The following is a 9200-nucleotide window of genomic DNA, read 5'->3' as shown; positions in this document are numbered from 1 at the left end:
GACAAATGTCGCTGTATCTTGCAAACCGTTGGTCCAATCGCTTTTCCACCTCACAGTTTTCGATAGAACTCGTCGAGTACTATAAGAAACGCAACTCAGAACTACTCGGTACTCTCAAAAAAATTTTCAAAGATTTCTACTATTTTTTTTAAACTTTATTATTCTTCAAAAATGTTTTTTATGTATCAAGAACTCTAGGTATTCACAAAATAGTTCTGTTAAGCTGATCAGAACTATGCGACCTTGAATTTCGTTAAAAAGTTAGCACCCCATTTTTAACAAATTATTAAAAAATAATTATTAAGCGCATATGTCATTAAAAATCATAGAGAACTCTTCGTATCGTCAAAAAGAAGCAGAAATTATCATCAGAACTATTGTATCTAAAAATTAATTTTTCAAAAATTTTTAATTTTCTTTTTAATATTCGAAAATTTTTTTTACATATCAGGAACTCTAGGCAATCGTAAATTGAAGCTATTAAGCCGCTCAGAACTATTCCACCTTGAAATTCGATAAAAAGTTAGCACCCCATTTTTAAAAAATATAAAAAAAATGTTTATTGAGCGGAACTCTTGTTATTAACTACAGGGAACTCTTCGTCTCGTCAAAAGGAAGTGGGAACTCTAATCAGAACTCCTGAGTACTATAGTTGGGGTGCTAACTTAACATACCCTTTTAACTTAAAGATGTATAGTGGACTTTCTGAGACATGCAAAAATGTTACAATTATAACATTTCATTTTTAACAGTGTATATAATGACAAGACATTATATACACTCTATATTATAAGATTTCTAAAAAAAACTCTAAAGAGATACTCTAATCTAATTACCATTACTTTTTTCTTTCGCTATATATCTATAATTGGACGCATTAATTTTCTTTCTCAAGTTGCCATAAAAAATATCTACGAATTTTCTTTACTAAAATTAAGATGTGATTTAGACTACTGAGAAAACAAAGATCTGCAAGTAGAAAATGCTGATGTTAAACATGACGTAGTTTCGATATCGGAATATTATTGCCTCGAGGTTTAAACTGGTTTAAACCGTGCGGCACGGCTGTCCGCCTCCTTTTATCGGTGAGCGATATTTCGAAAGATTCGTGAAATCCAGCCACCGAGAAGCGGGAAATGAGAGAAAGTGAGCGCAAATGCGAATCACGCGAGACGTGAATGCGCCTCGTAGAATGCTAAGAAAATCCGTTACTATAATATAACAATGTGCAAAAAATAAATATTTTCAATCCTAAAAGCAATATTTTTATAAACCTTCAATTTGTTGCGGAAGACTTAATTTAATAATTCTACTTTAATATACCCAAAAATAATTAAAAAAATTATATTATGCAAAAATATATAAAATTTTATTTTTAAAAGTATTATTTTTAAAGGCGATAACCTTTAGCCTCAAAAAATTGTCTTTTTTTCAACAGAAAACTGATCTAATTATACTAACAATAAAATATGAAAGACACCGAGAATTTCCGTTCAACGGCTTTCTTATAGATTTTGAACTTTCATCTGTCTATCCATTAACGTTAAACGAAAAAATATGCAGTTTTCTCTTCTTCGTCTTATGGAGATCTCACTATATTCGTAAGTGTCACAAAATTAAATGAATGCATCGAGTTAATACATTATTACGTGCCACCTCGTATATTTTATTACGTCGTCGATCATTATCGTTGAAACTCGTTCCAGCAAGTCTGACAATTTATTTATTTCTATAAAGGTAACGTCTGGGTTCGCTGAACTTGCGTTGTAAATCAGTAATGAAAAATTGACATGCAAACTGGCCAAGCATATTTTCGACGTAAGATCGATCTGTCGATTTCGCGCAAAAATATAATACGACGCCAATTAAAACGCTTTTATCATTACGCGTCGACCAACCACATTTTTCATATAACTTTACGATATACGTAAACGATAAGCGTAAACATAGGATTAAGGAAGGATAAAAAAAGATAGAACTTATGTAGCAAATTCTCAATGACCGCCAAGCGCTATGGCGTTGACTTTGGAATAAAAATTGACAGACACGGAAATAGCTTTAATATTACACGAGATACATATATCGCGAGGTCACTTGGTGAACGCGCGTGGCATAAAGCAAGGAGATCTACATATGTATATAGATGTTAAAAAATATAACGTGTCGTATCATTAAAATTCAAGAGAAAAAAATGACAAACGAAAGAAAATTGAAATTGTGTTTAAAATCTTAGAACATATACACTGTAAGTACCATGGTTAATTGACATCGTCTCCAACATATATTTATCCTTGTTTGTTTTACTACAAGCGTTCATTACAGACTACAAGTCTTTGATAATATTTTTTAATTTAAATATTATAAAGTATGTATTGCATAAAGTTTAACAAATGGTTACCATTTAGTGCAAGCATATAGACAGATTTCAAACAGACAAAGACAGATGAATGTTGGTAATACTCTTGTTACCCAGATTAACTGTGACTTTTCCAGTATATATCACTCTTATTAAAAAAAAAAATCCCCTCCTCTTAAAAGTGAACTAACGTATCTTCGTAAAAAAGTCGTCAAAACATTTTTAGAAAGTGATTTTTTAAGGGTTGCAATTTTTAAGATAAAATAAAAATAAGTAAAATTATATTTAATTATATTAATGTATCCTTGTTAATATGTTAATATAAATATATCCTTGTTATTGATATTGATCAATAATTTTCTATCGTGTTATATTAATAGCTTTTTCTTTTCTAGAAAACTTAATTTTTTTAAGTAAGTGATATGTTCTAAATAGATTAAGATAGTAGGAAAACAAAAGTAACCGACAATCGCACGAATATCGTGTCTTCGTGAAAATTCACCTGTTACATAAAACGGCTGCGTCTCGTCGAGATCATCAAGAGTGCAGGACATTCGTCTCAGTGATCTGGCGACAATCTCGGTGAATCGAATAGAACCGAGAGATACCCGGAGATAATACCCGCAGAGACATATATCCTTAATTCTTATACAGCGCGTGGCATCGAGAAATCGTGGGGAAAGGAGCCGCCAGGTCGTCGAACCCCGCGTTCGCGAGAACTAGCGACGAACGGGCGCATCTCGCGCGCGGCGCGGCGTCTTTTTCTCGTCTCTCCCTCTCCTTCTGTATCTCACTGTCTGTCTCTTTCCCGGTTCTTTACAACAGATGAATGCGAGATCGCGGGAAACCATGCTTGAGGACTCACTTTAGCTGCTGGTCCCCCAACTTGGTCGTCTTGCCTCCTTGGACGACTCTTCTCGCCGGTCTCCTCGCGCTGAAGAGCGACACGACCGGATCCCTTTTCCGCCCCGCGCTCGGCACTGCTCTGGATGCTGGTGCTGCAGGCTCAGCCGGCTTCGCTCTGAAATTCGCATTAATTGCGTGTGAATTAAATTGGAGATTGATATTTTTTTCCTTAAGTAACAGACGCTGCGATTAATTAGTTGAATCGCCAATTTCTCTTTTCATAGAGACATCAGCAATGGAGATGGACATTATCTTCGAGGCACCGCATTATATATGTAGATACTAATTCCTTAAAAATTACGCATTTATGTGCATACACGAAGATCGATTGTGTTAAAAAATGTTTCGAATATTACAGTAAAGAGAGAGAACTACTTTATGGTTATTATTGTATTTTCACCGCATCATGTGCTTCTCAGTACTCCATTGAGCTCCTCTTCAATCAAAAACAATAAAAGGAAATTGAACTATTAGGAGACGAGTGCAGTAAACGATGTGCGAATTAGTTCAATTAACAAACTAATATATTGAATAATTACATTCAAGAACGTTTCAACTCACATTCAAACTATCTTCAACGAACATAGAATGAAGAAAGAAACCGTGAAATTATTTTTGTAGTAGTTTTTAAATTTTACTAAATGATAAATTTTCGATTTATCATTTAGTAACATTTCAGACTGTGCGTATAATATGATCAAGTTTCAGAATTAGATTACAATATCTGAAGTATGTTAACCATGACGATTGTGTGCCAGGGGTTTTACATGTAGTAAAGATGTAATGTTTTGTATGAAATGTATTTCAATAGAAAAAATTTTCTTCTTCAAAGCGTGAAACAAATAAGAACTTCAACTCACCTCAACGTCGTAGCATGTGTAAATTGTGACAAAAACTAGTATGATGGAACCAATAGCAGTCAAGTCAGGAGAATAAAATTAAAAATCAATCAAAAGACAGTCAAACCATTAAAAAGTAATAAATTAGTGAAGAATCTATATGAAAACGGTCAACACAGATGAAAGTTAGTACTTAAAATGAATAAATATTTAAAAGACAATTTTAAAAACATTACAGGTCAAATAAAGTTTGTTTACAGACTATTAAAAACAGATGATTTAAGCGTTCGATGTCAATTTGTAAATTCAAATTATTCTTTTGTCTTTTAATAACTCCGATATCACAAAAGCGTTTGTTGAAATATCCGTTTTTTCCTTATCCATAATTTTCACATTATTCAAATTCATAATCAAATTACATTCTATGACCGATAATAATAGAATTAGTAGATGTATTCCTATTAGTGTGAATTTGGAAAGTTCTAGATTTTTAACAGTTTATCCGTTTGTCTGACATAAGGTGACATTACAATTTTTGCAGGAGATTTTATAAACCACTTTTTTACGCGAATGATTCAGGAGTAAATTCTTATGAACTTTAATGAGTTTGTGGAAAAAGCTTTAAAGTCTATAGTATAAATCTTTAATTATATTTCTAAATGGATCGGAGACAGTTGAATAATATACGAAATGGTAAATTAGGATTGTCTCAAATAGCGAGTTATTATTATGCTGTCTTGGTTTTTTTATTAACTAGAATTTTTAGTCGTTCATAAATTGTATCTATACTGAATAGAATGAAACTAAGGGAGCAGTCTTTATCGAAAAGAACATTAACCACAAAATGGTAGAATTTTGATGGTAAAATTTTAGATGAGAAAGAAAAAAAGCTCAGATAATAATCATTATCGATATTTTTTTTTTAGAAGAATGAGCGTTACGACATAAAATTAAAATATCTTCCCGCAAAAAAGTATACAAGTTTATGATATCGTTCAAAATATTTTCTTTTCTTAAACAAAAATAACTTTCAATCAAATAACGGACTGCATCATTTTTATGTGTCGCAGGGATATATTCAATTTAAAAATCGCATGTTAGAATGTATTCTATGTTTCCGCCAACAATTTTTCGATCGTGTTATTGATTTCACGTACGATCATTTATTCTCGCCCACAACGCCAAGAAGTGCGCGACGCAGAGACAATCGACGCGCAGTCCGCAATTTTGTTGCACAATAAAAATTGGAGGCGGTGAACCATCGTCCGCCCGCGCACGATAATGATCGTTCTAACGCGAATGTAGGAAAGCTGCAAACACTCTCCCTCTCTCTCCTTTTCTCTCGTCCCTCTTCTTCTTGTTGCGCAAATCATCGATAGAATTTAAATTACATAATACCGCGTATTAACGCAAAGCGATACTACAGAGAAGTGCGTGTAAGGTACAGGTGATTAATGGAGAGAATTGCGTAACATTTATGCGTGCGTGCCGTTAACACCTTTCCCCTTCCTCCTCGTTCCCTCTGAGAGCAATCAGGAAAGACGGGGGCGGTCGGTTTTGCGCACCGACGCTAATTTCGTTATCACGCGTTATAGCGGCGAAGCCATAATCGAGAGAATAACGTCAGGAAAGCTGACTAATGAGACGACGCGACGCGGCGGTGGAGGCTTTAAGTTAATAAGCCGCTTAATACTTCCTAGAATTTTTCTATCTATCTAAGCTGGCGGAGCAGCACTTATTGACAACGATTTAAAAAAACGCAGAAAATGAAAAAAAAGAAAATTTAAGTTACGTAATATAAATAAAAATATAATAGCAGATTAAAATAAAAATAAAAATAAATTAGAATAAAGACACACACACACACACACACACACTAATGATTTTTTGTCAATCGTGTTTCGTCGACATTTCGAAGTAGCACATGTTTAGGAAACACATTCTTCCATTAAGAGATTTCCTTTTAAATTAATAAAAAAAAAACGAATAAATTTTTCAAAATGTTGAGATATATTTAATCTAATCCAAAGTACACAAATTGTGCGATTAAACGTGAAACACAATATCAATCAAATGGCGGCCTCGACTTTTCCTACAAATGATTTTTTTTTTTCTGGAAATTTTTCATCATATTTTCGCACAATTGCAGCTCAATTTCGGCATCAATTCGAATATTATCTTTGAGCGGCTGAATCGTTTGCGGAGCAAGATTTGTGTAAATCTTATCCTTCACACAATCTTAAAAAAAAATTCAAGAGTATCAAATTTATACGATCTGATGGGCGGCCAAATGAAGTCTCCATTACGTGTAATAACACGTCTAGGGAACTCCTCCGTGAAATTTTCACCGTGTTTAGTGAAAGATTTAGAAATAGTAAGTTTTCACGATTTCTATGCATTGCTCAAGCCAATACCGATCCATTGTTATTAACCGCATAATTTTTACTCCATAATTGTCAAATATGACAACTTCATCTATTAATAGGTACAAAATGCCGCGAAATTTAAAATAAAACCTTTTAATGAAAGATATATATGTATAAACGTGAACCAACACATATTATCTGAATTCATTCTTATATATATACACAAATCACACAGTTGTGTATCGAATAATGACAATCGTAAAAATTAATACCAGCTAGCTATGCTAATTTCGACGCTGAATGTGCGTTTCTCCCAGCGCCATTGAAGACCTGGGACAAAATCGCGAATTTGGAAAGAAGAATCAAAACACCAGAGAATTTAATTCGACGAGTTTAGCGTATCGACGGGTTCCAGCAGTGTGTATAAGCTACTTGATGAGGTCAGTTCGATCGCAACCGCTGGTCAATGCCCTCTCGTTGGATCCGCTTGCTGCGAACGAACGAACGAACGAACGAATAAATGATCAATCGTCCGATCATCAGGTCTGTGAAGTTGGCACCCCTAAATGCGAATTTAGACAAAATTAACATTGCATTCGAATGTCCAATATTTGTCCATACAAAAAATGTTTTATCCACCCTTCAAAAAAAAATTGTAAACAAAAAAATATTATAGCACCCCTATGAGAATATTCTTCCGAATTACAATATATCAGGAGACGCGGTAGTGTCTCTGGCCATGTTCAAAAACTGAGAGACACTACAAGTCTCTTATCCCGAGCCACCAAAGTCCATTTTTGGAAGGTGCATAACTACTAAAATATAAAAAATTTTGAATCGAACGTTATATGTCCTAAAAGGCAGCATCGTCACGAGTAATTTGATACACATATACAGGAATCGTTTGTCCACCTGTTAAACAAAGTTATGAACAAATTTTGAACATTATTTTTTTCAGGAATATGAGTTAAAGTTATTCTATATGCGTATTTAATGTTGTTCTTCTGAAAGAAGATTGTCTTCAAAGGGACAAAAGACGACAATTATGCGTGGACAAAACAATTATGCGTATACGTAACGTGAACAAACGATACGTATATAATTAGGAAATATACGCACTTTATACGTGTACGGTGACGAATTTTTTAACTTTAATTTGTTTATAACTTCTTTTTGACATATGGATAAATGAAAATGACGGATAAACGTATACACACGGTAAACAAACGATTCCTGTATATAATTCGGAAGAATATTCACATGGGGGTGCTACACTTTTTTATTTATAATGGAGAGTGAACAAAAAATTCTTTTTGTAGACAAATGTCGACAAGTAGTGGACAATCAAATGCAATGTTGATTTTGTTAAAATTCACATTTAGGGATGCCAACTTCACAGATCTCCATCATTCAGTTGTTCGACGAAATGGATTGTTGATTTGGAACGAAACTAATTTCTTTCTAAGCAACTTACTGCACCTGGTTAACAACGCTCACCCGGCATTACGTAAATTATGAGCGATTTGTCGTGCCACCGATAAAATCAAACCAGGGGCAAATCGTGCCGTACGTATTTCGTGTCGACACGAGAAGTCTGACGTGTCTGTCTTCTCTCAAGGAAAAAAAAGACTAATAAACAAAAAAAAAAGATTAAGGCTCGTTTTCTACTAATGTAGACTAATTTTCATTTTAATCTAAATTCAATTTTTTCTTCATTTTTTTTCTAGTTCTACACGAAAAGAACAGTTTTACTGAAGTATCTCAAAATGTAACTAGATCTGAAAATAATTTTCAATTTGTTATATATTATATAATAAACCACCAAAATGATTATATACCCTCTAAATTCTTTAAAGTGTAATCTCACGCTGAAGATTGAAAATTGAGTTACTCTTTTTGAAAACTAGTTCAAATTTTCAATCTCTAAGAATGAGAGATTTCACTCTTCAGAGTGAGATATATCTACTATTCTACTCTAAAAGTTTGAGAGAATAAGCTATATTTAAATTGATTGCTAGTACGTCAAAATGTTTTGCAGCATTATTCATATTTGAATTTTCTACATAATTATTTTAATATTTAACACAATTATTTTCAAATCTGTATTTATCTAAATTTGTAGACATTTTAAAACAAAATCGTTCTTTCTATGCAAAAATTAGAAAAAGATGAAATGTAAGCAGTATAAATGAATTACAGTAATAACACCGATTATCGCGTACTGGTTATTAACCGAACTCTATTCAACGAGGATCTAAACTGCTTTTGCATAAAGACTAATGTTTCAATGTATTATATTCCATACAACTTCTGATGTACCAGGGACAAACTCGGGCGTTTTTTAAACGTCGCAGTTATCAAACGTTATGTAAACTAAAAGAAAACAAGACTGAGTCATCATGCGGCTGCATTAAAAAAAAACGGTTAAATACTCGTTTTTCCGTTTTTGCGCGACGAATGTTACAGATAAAGAAGCAAGTTTTCTAGAGGATGATCATCGCCGAACCGGCTTGCGATAATAACACCGGTCCACAGCACGTGCGTCGGCTACCCGTTTATCTCTGTTACGTGGCGTTCGCTCGTCCAACGAGAATTGGATTCTGTACGATTAGACGCAACGTGAATTTACGGGAGCGTCCGATAATTCTATCTGCGAGAGCACTATATCTCACGTTAATCATAGCCAAGGGAGGTTGCGACACACCTTGCGTGTTTCTACCTATTATTAATCCC

The sequence above is a fragment of the Cyphomyrmex costatus genome, unplaced genomic scaffold (assembly GCF_001594065.2).
Source record: "Cyphomyrmex costatus isolate MS0001 unplaced genomic scaffold, Ccosl1.0 scaffold214, whole genome shotgun sequence".
Classification (NCBI taxonomy): domain Eukaryota; kingdom Metazoa; phylum Arthropoda; class Insecta; order Hymenoptera; family Formicidae; genus Cyphomyrmex; species Cyphomyrmex costatus.
This window is presented reverse-complemented; position numbering follows the sequence as displayed.